This window comes from Littorina saxatilis, linkage group LG9 (genome assembly GCF_037325665.1).
Source record: "Littorina saxatilis isolate snail1 linkage group LG9, US_GU_Lsax_2.0, whole genome shotgun sequence".
Lineage (NCBI taxonomy): Eukaryota > Metazoa > Mollusca > Gastropoda > Littorinimorpha > Littorinidae > Littorina > Littorina saxatilis.
Window position 1 is genome coordinate 36,124,499 of NC_090253.1, and position 19,919 is coordinate 36,144,417.

The following is a 19,919-nucleotide window of genomic DNA, read 5'->3' on the forward strand; positions in this document are numbered from 1 at the left end:
GTCGAAGATTACTTGACCAAAATTTCAACCAATTTGGTTGAAAAATGAGGGCGTGACAGTGCCGCCTCAACTTTCACGAAAAGCCGGATATGACGTCATCAAAGACATTTATCAAAAAAATGAAAAAAACGTTCGGGGATTTCATACCCAGGAACTCTCATGTCAAATTTCATAAAGATCGGTCCAGTAGTTTAGTCTGAATCGCTCTACACACACACACACACACACGCACGCACGCACACACGCACACACGCACGCACATACACCACGACCCTCGTTTCGATTCCCCCTCGATGTTAAAACATTTAGTCAAAACTTGACTAAATGTAAAAAGGAAAGAATGACTCAGAAACTATCCCTGCAATGCTCCGTGATTTGTCCATGTCCATGTCGACATAACGGACAACCGTAGACCGCCTTTTGCATGGCTGCTAACTTGGCAAGAATACTCAGACTATACCAAGGCTGCCAGCTCTGATGTAAACTCTCTATTTCGTCTGGATGCAGAAACAACCCATTAGATGACCATGCCAATGTTTTGTCTTGCAGAGAATTCTAGCGGTTACTCGTCGTAAAGCACTGTGAGGTCAATCAAACAACAAAGAGAACTCATCACAGGCCCAACAGCTTTATACACGATTCGTATTTGTTGAACAGATGTTCCAGCATGAGGGCAAGTCACACACAAAAACCTTGCCGAGATTTGACTTGGACACAAGAACGTCACGCGTCCTTTGGAAGTCACAGCCACAATGGGTTGCTTCGCAAGGCTGGCATTTGTTTGTTGTTGAATACTTTATCCAAAGATGTTAGATCGGGCAGGTCTAGCGCCAGAAACATTATCATACAACCGTGCCTCTTCTGCTCCTCTGCTATGTGCCTTCCCCTTCTTTAAAAAACACCAAAAATAAAGAAAAAGAAAGAAAGAAAAAGAAAGAAAGAAAGAAAGACCAAAAAACACCAGAAATAAAAAAATAAAAATAAACGTAAACAAGTCGCGAAAGGCGAAAATACAATATTTAGTCAAGTAGCTGTCGAACTCACAGAATGAAACTGAACGCAACGCAACGCAGCAAGACCGTATACTCGTAGCATCGTCACTCCACCGCCCGTGGCAAAGGCAGTGCCCGTGGAATTGACAAGAAGAGCGGGGTATTCGTTACGCTGAGAAGGATAGCACGCTTTTCTGTACCTCTCTTCGTTTTAACTTTCTGAGCGTGTTTTTAATCCAAACATATCATATCTATATGTTTTTGGAATCAGGAACCAACAAGGAATAAGATGAAAGTGTTTTTAAATTGATTTCGAAAAAAAAATTTGATAATAATTTTTATATATTTAATTTTCAGAGCTTGTTTTTAATCCGAATATAACATATTTATATGTTTTTGGAATCAGCAAATGATGGAGAATAAGATAAACGTAAATTTGGATCGTTTTATAAATTTTTATTTTTTTTTACAATTTTCAGATTTTTAATGACCAAAGTCATTAATTAATTTTTAAGCCACCAAGCTGAAATGCAATACCGAAGTCCGGGCTTCGTCGAAGATTACTTGACCAAAATTTCAACTAATTTGGTTGAAAAATGAGGGCGTGACAGTGCCGCCTCAACTTTCACGAAAAGCCGGATATGACGTCATCAAAGACATTTATCAAAAAAATGAAAAAAACGTTCGGGGATTTCATACCCAGGAACTCTCATGTCAAATTTCATAAAGATCGGTCCAGTAGTTTAGTCTGAATCGCTCTACACACACACACACACACACACACACACAGACACACACACACACGCACATACACCACGACCCTCGTTTCGATTCCCCCTCGATGTTAAAATATTTAGTCAAAACTTGACTAAATATAAAAAAAAGAAAAAGAAAGTAAATTGAAATCATCGGGGCTATAGAAATCAAGTGCCTCGGCGCTCTTGTGACCAAACCAAAACTCACTTCTGGCGTGTTTAAACACAAGTCTCCTCGACAACCCTCTAAACACTGACTCCACGCGAGTGCCGGAAAGCTAAGACTGCGTGAGGTAAAACTACAGCTGTACCCCCCCCCCCCCCCCAACACGGGTAAAGGTGAACACGGGGGGACGTGCGGTGAATGACCTCACCTGAGGAAGGGGAGGGACTGGGATTGAGAACAAAGTAGTCTGACCCAGCCTGTTTGCTTACCACCTGCTTGCCTTTCTCTGTCTACAGGTTACCCCGACATGCACCGGTATTCGGTTGACTTTTTTTCTTTCTCTATTTTGCTTTCTTTGTTTTGTCGTGGATTTAGTGCAACTTGGCAGCATATCTTCTATTTGTGACAGTGAAGGATAATACTGTTGCAAAATGCGATTTTATCTCCATGTCCTATACTCTATCTCTGTCGGGTTTGTCTTACATTCTTTGTTGTTGATGTACATTTGGGTAATAGGGATTAGCAAAGACATCCAAGCTAGCAGGAATGCCTTTCACACACACACACATACACATGCACGCACGCACGTACACACACCACCACCACAATCCTCGTCTCGATTACTGGGATATCTAAAAACATTCACTAATAAATGCAAAAAGTCATCCAAGTCCGTCAGCCACCCGAGAAGTAAGGCGGGTGGTATTCCACCCTCATTCACACAGTTGACGTTAATGTTGTTTTTATGGGGTAATTGAGTGTACCCCAAAATGCCATGTCTACCTAGGCAGGTAGCATGCTTTCCTGTCCGCCTGCCTGCCTACATGCTAAGAAACATGGTCTACATACACAATGTTCTCTCTCTCTCTCAGCTGCCCCGCTATAAGGGGTCTGTTACACGGGGCAGCTAAGCTGCAAGCTATACGTACACAACCCACGCATACCCTGCCTCAGACAATACCGCCTCAACTTTTGTAAAACACACATACACGACCACCACAATCGTCTCGATTCCAAGTCTATGTTAAAACATTTAGTCGAAACTTGACTAAATGTTAAAACAACTTCAGGATGTGTTTTTTGGGGTTATTTTTTTTAGGGGTATGGCGAAAGTGTTAAACAGCAGCTAGTTTAACTCATTGTCTCCCAGGTACGGATATATCCGTACCCACTCATATGGCTCTATCTGACAGGGTACGGGGGCCCGGTAGCTCAGTTGGTAGAGCACTGGACTTGTGATCGGAAGGTCGCAGGTTCGAATTCGGGCGGGGACGGACACGGGTCAACTTTATGTGCAGACCCAGAGACGGAAGCCATGTCCCACCCCCGTGTCATCACAATGGCACGTAAAAGACCTTGGTCATTCTGCCATAAGTGCAGGTGGCTGAATACACCTAAACACGCAGACACCAGGGTAGCGCGACTCCGTTGCTGCTAGCTTTCCACTGGGAGGAAGCGACCCGAATTTCCCAGCGATGGGACAATAAAGTAATGAAAATGAAATGAAAATGAAATGATGTATCCGTCAGACTGTTAGCTTCAGTCGCTTCCTGTAACATCGATCTAACGCCTGCATTCCAGCGTGTTGATACACAGTTTCTAATATTCTGAGTTACCTGCTGCAGCACAGCTGGTCTTGGCTAAAAAAAACTTGGTCAACATAGGTGGGGTAGAAAGTGTTAACAGTAGAGTCTGATCTGTTATACATGTACTTCTGGACCATGCCTCAAATTTTGCACCACTGCGCCCGACACATTTCCGTCGCGATATAACCTTCGTGGTTAAAAACGACATTAAACACCAAATAAAGAAAGAAAGACTAACATTTTGACCAGACTGAATGACGTGTGACGAACACTCGCAGTATGCTATGCTAAATTTCTATTTCTGTTCCCAGTACTATAGTGACTGTTTGGGACATGACGTGGTTATATGCTGAGAAACGAACACTCGCGTATCCTTGGCATTCGATGTCAGTAATCCCACACGTTTTGGGCTTATTTTTGTGGGCCACAAACGCGAAATGTGCCTCACAAATTTTTGGGCTTATTTTTGTGGGGCACATTTTGGTTTTGTGGGCCACAAACTGTATTTGTGGAGCATAAAATAAGGGGCACAAATTAAGCTTCATAAAAAATAAGGACAAATATTTGTGGGGCTTAAACAGTGTTTTTGGCCAAAAAAATGTTTTGGGCTCTTTTTTTTCCTCCTTATTTTGGACGTTGAGCGTGGTTTTCAGACCTACTGCGTTTCGGTTTTTAGTTAATGGCGGTCGAAGGCGATCTGTTTGGACAGAATCTCCAATGGCAATGGTGTTTGCTAATGCGAGAGAATTGGGACGGGCGAACCTTTGCATATTAACCAGAGGTAAGTTTCCATGTTTCGTTTCATAACTGAGAGTGGGTTTATGGTAGTATGTGTTGCAACAGGTGTCATTTCGACTCACTCGAGTCACTGTCAGTGTCACTGTGACTGTCAGTCCACAGGCGCAAGGTATCGTTCACTGAACCAACACGTAGAACTGTACAGGGATTTTCTCATTAATTTGAAGAAGAAGATTACCACTACCACGTTTTTGCAACCTCTTTTCAAGGTGCATGATCATAATATTTTATAAATTCTTTTTGTTTTTAAAGATTGAGTCACTTGAAATACTCAAATAGGTAACCTTCTGATCGGCCGTTCCCAATTATTTTACTTGCAGGTTGGCATCAATCAGAAGAGAGCTAGAGCTAGTATGTTCAACTTCAAGGTCTCCTCTCAGCTGAAAAAGCCAACCGATTGCTGCATGATCTTGAGGCTGTCACTGACAGAAGTAAAATATTTGATGCCACTGCCGCAAATCAGGTAAGAGTAAGGCGAAGAGGTTTTATTATGTACAACTGTCAGTGTTATGATGTACAGTGTGTTTTTTCCTTCCCCTCCCTTACATTCTCAAGTTCTGGTCAGAATAACTCATATGGAGGTGTGTGTGTGACTGTGAGCAAGACTGAAAGAGTGTTTTCATTTTATTTTTATAATTCATGTTCAGGGATAATAATAAAATAATGAACACCTAAGAGTCCAAACCACAGAACTGCTCGAACCTCTTAGCTTTATTTCACCAGTATGATGATCATGCAGTTCCTCCAGTATTAGAATCATTTCTAATACTAGAAGCGCATGACTTTCAGTGTGTACCTTTAAGTTTAATAAAGTACAATGTATTGCTGTAAACAGTCACTCACTCACTCACTGTCAGGATATATCTCATTCTCAGTGAAACTGTGTGTCAAGTTCTATTATTTTTTTCCTTTGTGCTCTACACACATGCATACATGTTATACATACATATATATATATACATGTTATGTAATATATATGCACACATCAACTTGTCTACATTGTATGTCTGTCACTCTATCAGTCTATGTGAACAGATTCAGTTCACTGATTCAGTCAAAACTTCACTAAATGTAAAAGGACTTATAAAATTTTATATTCTAGAAAGATATCAATGCCACTGTCCCACAGTATCATAAGAATCAAGCGTTAATGTTGGTTTGGTCGTCTGTTGTCGTTTTTTGTTGTTGTTGTTTTATGGGGGAGGGTGCAGTGTGTAAATTCATCTGGTTCTGTGGACAGTGTGTTTGTTGTTCCTCCACATAGCTAAATATCATACTGCATGTAGCTCCTAGTACTACTTGTCCTGTCAACTAACTGTTTTAAATTTGTTGCTCAGAGGAATGTTACTTCAGCCAATATTATATATTACAGGTTGGCATCGATCCGGCACAGTGGAAGAAGCAGATTGATTCCTTCATGACTCGGAGGCTGTCAAGACTCAAATGGGAAATATTTCATGCTAATGGCAATTCAGGTAAGAGTTCTGCTACATGATCATATTGTGTTTTATCCTCCCTCTCAGTCTCAAGTTCTGGTTACATTCTGACTGTTGGTGTGTGTTTGTGTGTGAGAACCGAAGTGTGTGTGTGTGTGTGTGTGTGTGTGTGTGTTTGATTTTCCCTGGCCAGTCAGGAGAGCTGCCAGACATTAATAGTAATAATACCTGCAGATTTTTCTAGCCCTGCAGATTGATGTTACAGACCTTTGCTTTGCTTTTTGAATTTGATAGCAAGCGCTGACAGGGAATGTGTCTTCTATATTTCATATATATATGTTAAAAAGTAGGCATTGGAACTTGTCTACCAGGGAATTAGAATGTTTACGCTCTTGGCATTTATGTGGGTTTAGTGTGTGTGTGTGTGTCAGTTACAAACACAATTTACTCCTTACTCATACTTAAAACTTGTTCTTGTCATTGTGTTTGGATTTAAGATCAGTTCCTTTGTCATTCATTTGTCAGTAGGGACAGAAGATGACGAAGACCTGGCCAGTGAATGTGGATGAAAAGCAGTGCTATCCAGGTCCAGCTGTGATCGATGGGGAAACTACAGCAACAGCGGCAGTAAATGTCCACTCAGTATTGGTTGTACTGAGCATTACAACTTGTTGCTATTGTAAATTTGTGTCAATGTTTTAAAGGCCCACTACGCCTCATTTAAAAAGTTGTCCTCACCTTTAACATGGGATAAGACCATCCCTCCACTTGGTCACAGACCAAAAATCAACACTTTGACTGCTTTCTGTTGTGAGGTAGATGTTTTGGTGGTTGCGGTGAATTTATTTTTTCTTTCGAAGAAGCTGTACCTGAATGTATTCTTTAAAAAGATACCACTCTGCATAGAGAGCCTTGAGGCAGTTCATTTTTGGTATGCAACTATTAGTGCCCGTATGGTCTTATTTCATTTAAAAGCCTCGGGGATGTCGTCAGGCGTCCGACATAGACGGATTGAAAGGCTCAGATGTCTGATTCACATAGCTGCATGGCGGTCAGATGTCCTATCGTTTTGAACTGAGCGCTGTCATTGTCCGATAAGAACTCTATTCCTTCGGACAGCGCACTATTCTATATTTTTCTCTCAAGATACACATTTTCAAAAAGCGACCGAGCACTCTCGCGTATTTGTGCACTGAAGTTGTGCAGTGCGGATCTTGTGTTTTCGGGAATTCCAAACCGTTTGTGATATGGGCTGTTTGGGCACATTAAAGTTAGGAGTACGGGAGACAACTCCAACTGACCATAAGTCTTGCATCTGCTTTTGGTTTCAGTTCAAGACATTTTGACGAAGCGCATTGAATTATGCCACCGAAATAAAACTAAGGCCTGTCCACTTACAAAAATTGCTCGGTCAAAGTACAGTAAATCTTACATTTTGTTAAGGAAATGTGCGGCAGTAAAATTGAATTTGGAGAATACATGGAATAACCTGGTTTTCTGGGAAGTGACATAAAAATAAATAGAACAATTGTGAATACTTCTTCTTCTTCTTCTGTGTTCGTGGGCTGAAACTCCCACGTACACTCATGTTTTTGTACGAGTGGATTTTTACCTGTATGACCGTATTTAGGCAGCCATACGCCGCTTTCGGAGGATTGTGAATACTGATCGACATAGAGTGCCGTTGCTATGGAAACAGTCGTTACATTGGATTTCTAGGAAACAGTTTAACAGCGACATAATACATCAGAAATTCCTAATATTTGGCACAAAGATGCACATGTATCATATCAAAAATCATATAGAACGATTTTTTTACAACAGACTACAGTTGAATTTTAATATCTTTTGTCATAAGAATGAACGAATTTCTCACTGCATATTCATTACAATACCCCCCGCGGGTTAGGGGGAGTCCCATATTGGTTGGGACGAGAAAGAATTTACCCGATGCTACCCAGCATGTCGTAAGAGGCGACTAACGGTTCTGTTTCTCCTTTTACCCTTTTTCTTGTATAGAATATAGTCAATGTTTGTAAATATTTTAGTCAAGCAGTATGTAAGAAATGTTAAGTCCTTTGTACTGGAAACTTGCATTCTCCCAGTAAGGTCATATATTGTACTACGTTGCAAGCCCCTGGAGCAATTTTTTGATTGGTGCTTTTGTGAACAAGAAACAATTAACAAGTGGCTCTATCCCATCTCCCCCCTTTCCCCTATCCCATCTCCCCCCTTCGCGATATAACCTTGAATGGTTGAAAACGACGTTAAACACCAAATAAAGAAAGAAAGAAAGAAAGATTCATTACAATAATTAATTTAAATTCAACTGTAGTTGTTTAAAAAAACAAACACGTTCTATATGATTGTAGATATAATACATGTGTATCCTTGTGCCAAATATTATGAATTTCTGATGTATGATGTTGCTGTAAAGCCGTTTTCTAGAAATCCCATTTGACGCTGTAAATGCCAGTTTTCATCGCAACAGCAGTCAATATCCATCCACAATGTTTTCATTCATTTTAATAAGTCACTTCAATAACTACCCAGAAAACTAAGTTATTCCTTGACTGTATTCTTCAAGTTTAAGTTTGGTAATTTTACTGCCGCACATTGCCTTAAATCATAAATAAAGGGTTCCAGTAACATACCTTTCTTCTTTATTGATTATGAACTTTGGAAGATTAGATGTTGGATCTGTTTTTAAAAAATATTTCCTTGATGTGTTGTACTAAGATCAACCGTCTGCTTGGACATATACTAAAGATCCACTACCTGGCTGCTGTCTGCGGAAAATCGATTAATTCATAGAAAAATATGCCTTTCAGGGAAGCAGCTAGCCGGTTGACTGTACATGTGTTTGTGTAGAGGTGTTCTTATTGCATGTTCAAGCCAGGACAGATGGTGACCTGAAACATTTACACATTACATATGTATGCAGGACTGCTACTTTTAAGCTTAGGTGCAAGTGACGAAGTGTGATGATATATTTGTTTGACTGATTATGGGCATTAAAATAAAACTGCAAAAAGAATACTTACACTTGAGATCTGATTTTGTGTGTGTGTGTGTGCGCATGAGGGTGTGTGTGGGCAATTTGACATACTTGCAGAAGAAACAAACAGAGGTAACTGATAAACTGCATTTATTAACACAAAGATGTAAACAAAGTGAGTTCACACATTTCACAAAAGTAAAACAAGGCAGTCTCACATGCATTCACAATATTTAGTACTCGACTCGCATGAATGGCCAAAGATTATAGGCTGAGAATGCAAGTTCTAATTTGGCACATTTGTACATGTAGCTGCATCCGCTAGACATATATATATCCATCTTACAATAAAACAAGTCGCGTAAGGCGAAAATACAATATTTAGTCAAGTAGCTGTCGAACTCACAGAATGAAACTGAACGCAATGCAACGCAGCAAGACCGTATACTCGTGGTCCACCGCTCACGGCATAGGCAGTGAAATTGACAAGAAGAGCGGGGTAGTGGTTACGCTATGCTGCATAGCACGCTTTTCTGTACCTCTCTTCGTTTTAACTTTCTGAGCGTGTTTTTAATCCAAACATATCATATCTATATGTTTTTGGAATCAGGAACCGACAAGGAATAAGATGAAAGTGTTTTTAAAACGATTTCGAAAAAAAAATTTTGATAATAATTTTTATATATTTAATTTTCAGAGCTTGTTTTTAATCCGAATATAACATATTTATATGTTTTTGGAATCAGCAAATGATGGAGAATAAGATAAACGTAAATTTGGATCGTTTTATAAATTTTTATTTTTTTTTTACAATTTTCAGATTTTTAATGACCAAAGTCATTAATTAATTTTTAAGCCACCAAGCTGAAATGCAATACCGAACCCCGGGCTTCGTCGAAGATTACTTGACCAAAATTTCAACCAATTTGGTTGAAAAATGAGGGCGTGACAGTGCCGCCTCAACTTTCACGAAAAGCCGGATATGACGTCATCAAAGACATTTATCAAAAAAATGAAAAAAACGTTCCGAGATTTCATACCCAGGAACTCTCATGTCAAATTTCATAAAGATCGGTCCAGTAGTTTAGTCTGAATCGCTCTACACACACACACACACACACAGACACACACACAGACACACACACACACGCACACACGCACATACACCACGACCCTCGTTTCGATTCCCCCTCGATGTTAAAATATTTAGTCAAAACTTGACTAAATATAAAAAACTACCGTAGTGGTTAGGACATCTGCCTGAAAATCTAGGTCCTAGGTTCGAATCTCTACAGAGGCATTTAATTTTTCCCCTTGGTTGAAATAAAAAATGCTCAATCCAGAGAGAGCAACCGTAAAGTTACCAGGGTAAAAGTAAAGCGTTGAATGCAGCTATGAAGGTCATGCCAGCAGTGTGGGTCAAGATTCAGGCCGCCTTCTATGCACAGAATTCTGTGTAGGATTCTCAGCTCTATCTTTACAAACACATAATCCCCAATAGTCATACAGTGGAACCCCCCTTTTAAGACCCCCTCCATGTTAAGACCTTGTTTTCTCAGACTTTCTGTTCATAACCTCTGTAAATTTACCTCCATTTTAAGACCCCCTCCTTTTTAAGACCTGATTTTCTTAGATTTCTGGAGGTCTTAAAAGGGGGTTCCACTGTAGCTGTAAGACATAATTTTGTTTAAAACACTTATGCCTTTTGGGGGAAATAAATTAATAAGAAAAGACATCACCACACTAAGAAGTCAGGGTGCTGACTTTTGCTATGTGACCAAGAGGAAGGATTTTCTTATCCCATGCAAAAAGCCTGATGAAGGTCTGACACAGTGAGGCGAAGTGTTTTAATGAGGCAGAGCATGCCTTTAAAAAATAAGTTCACTACATCCAAGTGAAAGACACAATCTTGGCAGACTGTATTACAAAAGCAACATTTCAGCACAACATAAGAATGAATTGAACCATCCAGGATGCACCAGAACGACCCAAAAACAGAATCAATGAAAAATTTTAACCAGATAAAGTACTGACTAGGATTCAAAGGAAGAAAAAGTCATGGGTTAACTCATTGCATGTGCATTTTGCAGTTAAAAGATCTAAATTCTAATATTGCAAACAAAGTCTATACATGAACACACATCTCCCAAAGCTAAGCCTGTGTGTAAAATACTGCCTGTGAACAGCTTAACTTAAAGCACTCAAACAACATAAAAGATAATACCACTTTATGTAGTAAAAACAAACAAACCGTTGTTTGCTGTAAGAAAATATCTGCATACCAACACTACCTGTATTTAGCTGAATTGACAACTTACATAAGTCAAAATGTACCCTTGATCCACACCGCACCACACATTATTTGTGTAGAATGTTATTGTTAATGTGTTACATGTTCATTTCACCACTAAGGCAACAGAAAACCTCTGTAAGTGTAAGCATCTTCAGATGGACTATATTAAAGCAGTTCTGGTAGCTCTGTCAGCACAGAATGGACTGAATCTGATCATCATCTGCAGGAAAGCCAGGCACCCCTCTGCAAGCTGCCTGCACGTCATATCTCGGCACCTCACTTCCTGGAAAATAAAGAAAATGTATTACTGAGCACATCCAGACTTTGCTGTGCGCTGATGGGGATATGTTTTGGGTATCGAGAAGAGGGTGTGTGTTGGGGGTGGGGGTGCGGGAAGGTAGGTAGGAGGTATTACTTGTTCTTCACAAGATCAGTGGGATGGAGAATAGTGTGGGTGATACTGACAGTGACAACTATGAACTAAACTGTAAACATTGTTCTGTACTATTACAGGTGCCATCATTCCTTCCTGTGAAAACCATTTATTTCATGGATATATTTATACTTTCATCATTAAAATTAAAAAGATAATCTTTCATCATTAAAATTAAAAAGACTTCCTCACAAAGTTACCTTTCTAACAACATATCTTGTTATGCTGCTGATGTGAGCAGCTTTTCTGGAATATGATGGAAAGTTACTATTTTTTAAATTCAGTCCCACACACATATTTAGCGTTGACACCTTACAGTTTTGTTGAGAAATGTGATGTGAATTCATTCAGAAAATTCTAACTCTGCGCAGGGGCAGTCAGGGTGTTGAATGTAGAAGAAGGTATCCAAATTGGGAAATACACAGGCGGTATTACATACAATTTACATTGTAACTCTTATTCCATGTAAAAAATAATAATTAAAAAAATGGCCAGATCTGTGATTGTGAGCCAAGGAAAGGACTGACTGTTTTTAAAATAATTCCAGTAATGAGTAAATCTTTCATTCTAGCTATTTCCTGGTTTTTTTTCTTGCATCGCAATAGTTCAATGTTCATACAAACAGTATAATGCACTTTATGAGTATAGGGTTGCAACAAACTTTAAGATGGGAAGCAGAGAGAAAATAAAGATATTTGTACCATTAGGCAAAAAACCCACAGGTGTGGTTAAGGTAACATTGCCAAAATAAATAGGGTAGGAAGTTAGGCAATCACTTTTTTTTATACTTTTTTTTCTTAATAGCAGAGCAACCAAGCATGTAGCAATCGCAACCGAAGAAGATGCCGCCATTTTTGTCATGGCAAGCGTCTGTTGGGCCTTTTTAGTAATTTCCCCTGCATCGTCTGTCGTCTGCATGACGACTCGAGCGCTTTCGCTTTGATTGCGTTTTCTGCACTCGCTTTCATTTTTTTGGGTACAAATTTATGTAATAAAAAGTTATTGGGTCGGCCCCTAAAAATAGGGTAGGTCGGGTTACCGTAACCACACCTATTTTTTTTTTAGGCCTTATGTATATATACAAAGTACATCATACCAATTACCATGCACAGTATTACTATGCATCTTCAAATATATGAATAATTTCATAGATCTACAAAGTACTTGTAATACAATTTACAAAGAACAAAAGACTGCTGAATTATCTACATCAGTACATGTTTATAGCTTCAGACTACAATCAATCAATCAATATGAGGCTTATATCGCGCGTATTCCGTGGGTACAGTTCTAAGCGCAGGGATTTTTTTTTTATTTAAAAAAAAAAAATTATGCAATTTATATCGCGCACATATTCAAGGCGCAGGGATTTATTTATGCCGTGTGAGATGGAATTTTTTTTACACAATACATCACGCATTCACATCGGCCAGCAGATCGCAGCCATTTCGGCGCATATCCTACTTTTCACGGCCTATTATTCCAAGTCACACGGGTATTTTGGTGGACATTTTTATCTATGCCTATACAATTTTGCCAGGAAAGACCCTTTTGTCAATCGTGGGATCTTTAACGTGCACACCCCAATGTAGTGTACACGAAGGGACCTCGGTTTTTCGTCTCATCCGAAAGACTAGCACTTGAACCCACCACCTAGGTTAGAAAAGGTGGGAGAAAATTGCTAACGCCCTGACCCAGGGTCGAACTCGCAACCTCTCGCAAGTGCGTTACCACTCGGCCACCCAGTCCATCACCAATACCTAATGTTACTATATATATATATATAAATTTTACCATACAGATTTGACAAGCAAAAGCTGTAAGTGGTAAAGAAATGTGTAACTTACTCTTCAGGGGTAGTCTGTAATGTAAAGCACCACGCCAAGTCATCCTGATACCTCTCCAGTACATGTATCCATGTTTAAAGGTAAACTGTTGGAACTGGAAGACAGGAGCTGTATGAATGATGCACATCATCTCTGGTTTCTCGGGAGGCCTGAAAAAACCAGAACAATATTAACATAACATGTCTTGAAAATGAAATAAGTACTATTTCAACTTCACTATCAGAGCCAAATCACTCACTAATTCAGTAATTGTTTTGTTTATTCTTTTACAAACATAGTTCATACACTGATACAGCAGCATTTGATTCTGTGCATGCAGATTAAAGATGTCAAGCATTTTATAAACTTGAGTAAAAAAAAAGAACACAACAAAAACACACTCAGTGACTCACAGTCACACCCAGTTACTCAGTAACACTAACACACACATGAATACAAAACAGATAAATCTTGCTCAGTTCTACAAAGGCCACGTTTGCAATGGTCATGTCTTGGATTTTAAAAACAATAACTTACCTGCTGGTTGATCCAAACCGATGATTGAAAATCAGTGAGACTGAGAGGAAAATGTCCTGTAGTGTACAGTGCGATTCATCGCCAACCTCCCCATTCAAGGCAGACCGTGTCCAAAATCAGCTGTACCATTCACATCCCGATTGCATTCCTTCAGAAGGGCAGTCAGTGTTTCAACTTCTTTGTCGATATATTTCTCTGGTGGACGTGTTGAACTGCCAAATATTAGATTCACGAACGACGGCCGCCATGTTTTTTCGTCAACACTACTATTCATGTACTCCACTGAGGAAGAGCGTTTTATTGTGTCTTAAAACCGACTTCTCGGGAAAGTGATCAATCGAATTTTATGGTCCACAAAAACTTGCTTCATATTTTATTTAAGGACTACTTTTATTTGCCTTTATTTTTATGGCGCACATTTTGTGCCCCACATTTTGTTTTGGCCTTCATTTTGTGGTCCACAAACTGGAAATGTGCCCCACAAATTTGTGGGCTTATTTTTGTGGTCCACAAACTGGAAATGTGCCCCACAAATTTGTGGGCTTATTTGTTGGATTAATGACATCGAATGCCAAGGATACTCGCGTGATAAGGAAGGGGGGGGGGGGGGTGGTAACTCAGTTAGTAGAGCACTGGACATGTGATCGGAAGGTCGCAGGTTCTAATTCGGGCCGCGACGGACACGGGTCAACTTTATGTGAAGACCCAGAGACGGAAGCCATGTCCCAAAACTTGACTAAATGTAAAAACAACGACAGAAAAAAAAGAGACAAGAACAAAAACGACAAAAAGAACCTCTGATTATCCGAGGCGTGTGGCGACAAGTTCTGACAAAAACAAGGATATTTTTGTTAAAACTTAATCATTTTCACCGTATACATAACAATGGTGACCTGTGCAGCTCAGCTGCAACTGCCAAGCTGCGAAGTTTATGACGCACAAAACGCATTACATGTATGTAACACTTGTCCTTCCTAATGCATGTACTCATATCTTCTTCCACAATGTTAATTTCTGCTTAATTTCTCATTATGTCACGCAGCAGTGCTAACAAGAAAACATTTGTCTTCGAGTAAATCAAGTGGAATTTCTGTGGGTCCTGACACAACCACTTACGGTTTTGTTCAGAAAAATAATGATGAAAGGCATTGTGAGTGCCACAGCTGCCGGAAAAGTCGTAATCCCACTTTTTGTTACCGCCCTGAGAAATTAGCCTGACACACCAGAGGTTAATGTTGCTGGCCTCTTGACGTCGCTCAGACGAAACACTAGCAGGAGAGAGAGAGAGAGAGAGAGAGAGAGAGAGAGAGAGAGAGAGAGAGAGAGAGGGAAGGAGGGAGGGAGGGAGGCAGGGAGGGAGGGAGGGAGAGAGGGAGGGAGGGAGGGAGGGAGGGAGGGAATTAAATTGATTTGAATTGAATTGAAATTTATTTTACGAGGGTGACAGAATAAGCAATGTATACATGCTTTTTTTCATCCGGCCCTCGCCCATTGAGGGGTAACAAACAAGAAGAAATAAAAGATAAGTTTAACTATAGTACAAATGACATAATTATTTACATAATTAACATGTTAAGCAACCAATAAGACATTTTAAGATGCATTGTGATTCTTTAGCAATGCTTGAAAATTATATATAACATATATATAGAGAGGGAGAGAGAGAGAGAGGAAGAGAGAGAGGGAGAGAGAGAGAGAGGGGGGGGGGGAGAGAGAGAGAGAGAGAGAGAGAGAGAGAGAGAGAGAGAGAGAGAGAGAGAGAGAGAGAGAGAGAGAGAGAGTGTTAATCTATTGTACGCCGTGTTGTCGTTATTATTACACCCCCGGTATAGAGGTGTGTATAGGATTCGCTTGATGTGTTTGTTTGTTTGTTTGGGTGTGTGTTTGTGTTCGCATATAGATCTCAAGAATGGGAAGGGAAATAACCATTCTCAGTTGGTGGCAGTGAGAATGGTTATTTCCCTTTGACCAACGGGGGTGTTTTTCCTACCTCGGAGGAATTTCTTGTTTTATTCGAGGAAATAAAACGCTGGAAAATCAAACTTTGGAACCTTTGAAAGGATGTCAGAAAACCATCCCAAATCCTGAATTCTCAGAAACAAAACATACACACAAACGAATGAACGAACGAACAGAGAAACGAACGGTTAAAAGGATTGAAGACCCGTTTAGACTGGGGAAGAACAAAAGCAACAATGTGCAAAGTAAATCCATACAAGCTGTCGAGTTCGCCACTGTAAAACGATTTTTTCTCTCTCGTTTTAATAAAAAGTCTGAAAAAAAAACCAGAACATTTTAGACTAACGATGCAAAGTCACGAAAAAAGAACATTGGAGAAGCAGCAGACAAAGATCGCCCCCCCCCCCCAACCCACACCCCCATCCGTCACGTCTCCCCTCCCACCCACATACGACAAACAATAATAAGCATCCCACCCACATGATCTATCATCATGCTAACCGCAACAGATGTGTCCAGGCTTTACGTGGACTAAGAGCATCCTTCACTTGGACACAGACAACATATCAACAGCATTACTGCATTCCGTACGCGCAGAGTGAACATCAGATTCTGTTGATGAATTCATTTAGCAGATTAACATATATATATATATATACGAAGGCTGTTCTAGAAGTCCTTAGAATCTCATATTAGCGCACAACTCACCGTTAATTTGACAACGCCATTTTCTCGAAGGATCCTTCCTGAGCTGCGACACACGTTAACATTCTGTAGAAATACCTTTCAAAAGTGACAGCGCGAGTGTTTTTGCCAATACCCTAAATGACCCTCGTTTACTCTCGGACAGCAACCTCAGGGCTCTCGTAACGGTTTTCTCTGAGTTTTTTCTTTAAATGTAAAAACAGGAAAACGTCGAACGGGGCAAATTCAGGAAAATATAGTGAACAAAACATCAGGCAGACATTTAATTTGTTAAAAATTCGATTGATTTGGAAGCTGTGTAAAACGGGACATTTCAATGGAGTAGCCATCAACCCTCAAGTACCCGTGTTTGGCGCCAGGCTTTAAACACCACGAGCAGGCAATGATGCATGTACTGCTGTAAGGTAACCGTACGCTGCTCTCCTTTTAAAACTGTGGCGATTTGTTCTTATTTAAAAAAAAATGGGACCAACTTCTTCTCGCCAGTGTTCCGAGATCATCAATAGTTGATAGGGGTGGAGCCGTTTAGGAACATCAAAACGGCTGATCGTTGTGTTGCCGGGGGTCAGATTGATAGACCCAAGTTCCCATCGCCTGTGACAACCTTCATTAAACCCTTACACTCCCAAAAGTGACAATTGGAGAATATTTGTATGCACATTTCGAGACATACCCCCTTTTGTACACCAGAAAGAGCACGGGCACCCACTGTCTGCAACGCTTGTGTACCCGTAAAGGCTTGTGCCAGATCACATCGTTGGGTGCCGATTCAATAATCAATGTGTCCTTTACCTCCGTGTGTGTGATTCGTGCATCATCTCTCTTCAACGTTACAACGGCGGCAACGTTTGTTGCAGTAACAGCATTCAACTGTCGGTCTGGGCGGGTGTCATCTTTGAAGACGTGTCTACCCGATTTAAATTCTTTGTACCAGTTGTAAGTACTCCTTTTCGAAGGAGCGTTCTTCCCCCAAAATTCACACAATATGCAGAAGGTGTGAGAAACATAACAATCCTTTCAGAGATGTTAATACATCATTGTTGTAAACTCCCTTTTTTTAGCTCCATGACAGGCAAATAAACATGGACGGGTAGTGCTCTTTGAGAGCTGTTTTCTTTGCAGAGGAAACTTTGAGATACATAAAAATGTGTGTCATCGCCGATGCATACGTCATTGTAATTATCATGAGGCATTTGCCAGGAGGTTGGAGTCTAAGGACTTCCAGAACACCCTACGTATGCATCACTTATGGAATTAGGTCTGCAAATAATTGCCCCTCTGCACGGCGGAAAGCAGCCAGGCGGTTGATTTTTGGTATCCGTTCAAATGGAAGGATTCTCTCATTTCGTTTACAAGCCTGGACAGATCTGTGTTGTCTGACATGATCGTTCAGACGATGAGGTGATTATGTTCTTGGGTAACAACGGTTTTCTTCGCAGCGCCTCCGCTGCGTGACGGTTTCATCGTAGATCGTTTCGTGTTTCCGTCACATGACGTGTTTTCTCACCATCACTTCTGCAGAAAGCCTTTTTATATATATATATATATATATATCACGATGGCACATGGCAGCTGTCAAGTTCTCGCCTTGCTATCATTGTCATGCTCGCAGTGATTTATCAGCAGAGGGCGACGCGTGCGCGCGTAAATTCTATGTAAACAGGTTCTGCGGACAACGGTGCTGGTTATGTAGCTTGTCTTGAAGTGCTAAACTCCGGGGTTACCATTTTCACGTGAACATTGTTCATTGTCATGCTCGCAGTGATTTATTAGCAGAGGGCGACGCGTGCGCGCGTAATTTCTACGTAAATAGGTTCTGCGGACAACGGTGCTGGTTATGTAGCTTGTCTTGAAGTGCTAAACTCCGGGGTTACCATTTTCACGTGAACATTGTAATCATCGAGTGTTCTGTGTGAATCACAGAGAGGATGTTAAAGGCACAGTAAGCCTCCCGTAAACCACCACTGAGCTCCCCGAGCCTCTACATACAGTGCAAGCATACTTCTAATTGAACGCTCACCAAACGGGAACATTCTGGCTGCTTTCTGTCGAGAGTGAGACATTTTCAAAGAATTTATTTTCGTGGACTATCCGAACGGACTATCAGGCGCCTCGTTTTGATGCTAGACCTAACTTTTAAAATCTAAATAATAAATTGACAGCTTGTTACACAAACATTCTTAAATCATAAAAGAATTCTTTTTTCATCAAGACAAGATCAGTACAATTTGAAGTTTTGAAAGTTTGAAAAAAGAAAAGCCCGGAAACGTGTCACGCAAAACGTCTTTCTCGTAGAAGACGACGGTTCTGCATAGCGCCTTTAAAATAGTTCTTTAGCGTCGGAGTAAAGAACTATTGACCAGAAAACTTTTGAATTGAGGTGTGCAAAACCGCGTCTGTACTTTCGCCGCTCGATTTACAGACGGACTTTGAAGCGGCTCTGGTCAAACATCTCTCCAACATTTTCTCAAATATCTTTCGATAGAAGTCAAATTGTCCGGCAGACAACGGAAACAGGTGCACCTCGCGGTTCCGGGTCTGCAACAGTTCTCACTAACAACGGGTCTTGTAAGGCCAAAAAAAAAAAATTGTCTGTTTAGGGTAACCCGACCGACCCTATCGATTTGGCGCCGACCCAAAAACTTTTTTTTGATTTCAAAAAAAAAAAAGAAAAAAAAGAGGTAAAAATGCTAAAAAAAGACATTTGGCGTTTCTTTCTCTCCCTTTCTCTCTGTTTTATTTATACGTTAGTTTTGAAACATGTATTCATCAAATATAAGAAGTGAATGTTCAGCCAACATAGCATTTACAACAAAAAAAACAAAAAACAAAAAAAAAATACCTACCTACCGACCCTACTTTTTTTGGTCATGTTACCCTAAACAGACAATTTTTTTTTTTTGGCCTAACGAACTATCGACTCGAAAGGCGTTGAATCGAGAGAAGTGCATTCGAGGTTTTGTGTGTCTGTAACAGTCCTGCGCATGATCATTCACACACAAAGCATGGTGACGCCCAAACACCACATGATTCAACATAATCATCTGATAATCAAAACTTAAAAGAGAAAATGAAAATTTTCAGTTCCGCCTCCTTTCTTGACGGATTGTGAAAACCAAAACTAAAAATTAAACATTATTTTGGGAAGAAATTTGTAATTTTCACTGACAATCGTAATTTTCTATTGACAGTTTTAATGTTCACGAAGAAAACGTTTGATTATCTGATTTTAACGCAAGTAAGCCATCATAGGTAGGGTTCGACCAGCCAGTCGACCAGTGGACCGAAGTATCAAAATGTATTTGGATACAGTGCCAACTACTTCCACAGTTCACGTGCAAAACGAGTTTTATCAAACGTCAAATTCGCAAGATTCCAAAAGGGTTTCGCTGGTTAGTAGGCCTATACGATACCTGTGTCAGATTCGATGCTACT

The 19,919-nt window shown here is 40.2% G+C and overlaps 1 protein-coding gene and 2 long non-coding RNA genes across 4 annotated transcripts in view; 1 reads left to right on the plus strand and 2 right to left on the minus strand.

Moving 5' to 3' along the window:
* LOC138975939 (uncharacterized) overlaps window positions 1-19,919 on the minus strand; it is a 293,946-nt gene that overhangs the window by 232,125 nt on the left and 41,902 nt on the right. The window lies entirely within an intron of this gene.
* On the plus strand, window positions 3,865-8,770 carry LOC138975922 (uncharacterized). Its single transcript, XR_011458814.1, has 4 exons — window positions 3,865-4,280; window positions 4,618-4,760; window positions 5,670-5,772; window positions 6,259-8,770. It is a non-coding gene; the product is annotated as an uncharacterized lncRNA (long non-coding RNA).
* LOC138975923 (uncharacterized) lies at window positions 10,890-14,398 on the minus strand. The gene is made up of 3 exons (XR_011458815.1): window positions 13,821-14,398; window positions 13,305-13,453; window positions 10,890-11,307 (listed from the first exon to the last, which is right to left on the minus strand). It is a non-coding gene; the product is annotated as an uncharacterized lncRNA (long non-coding RNA).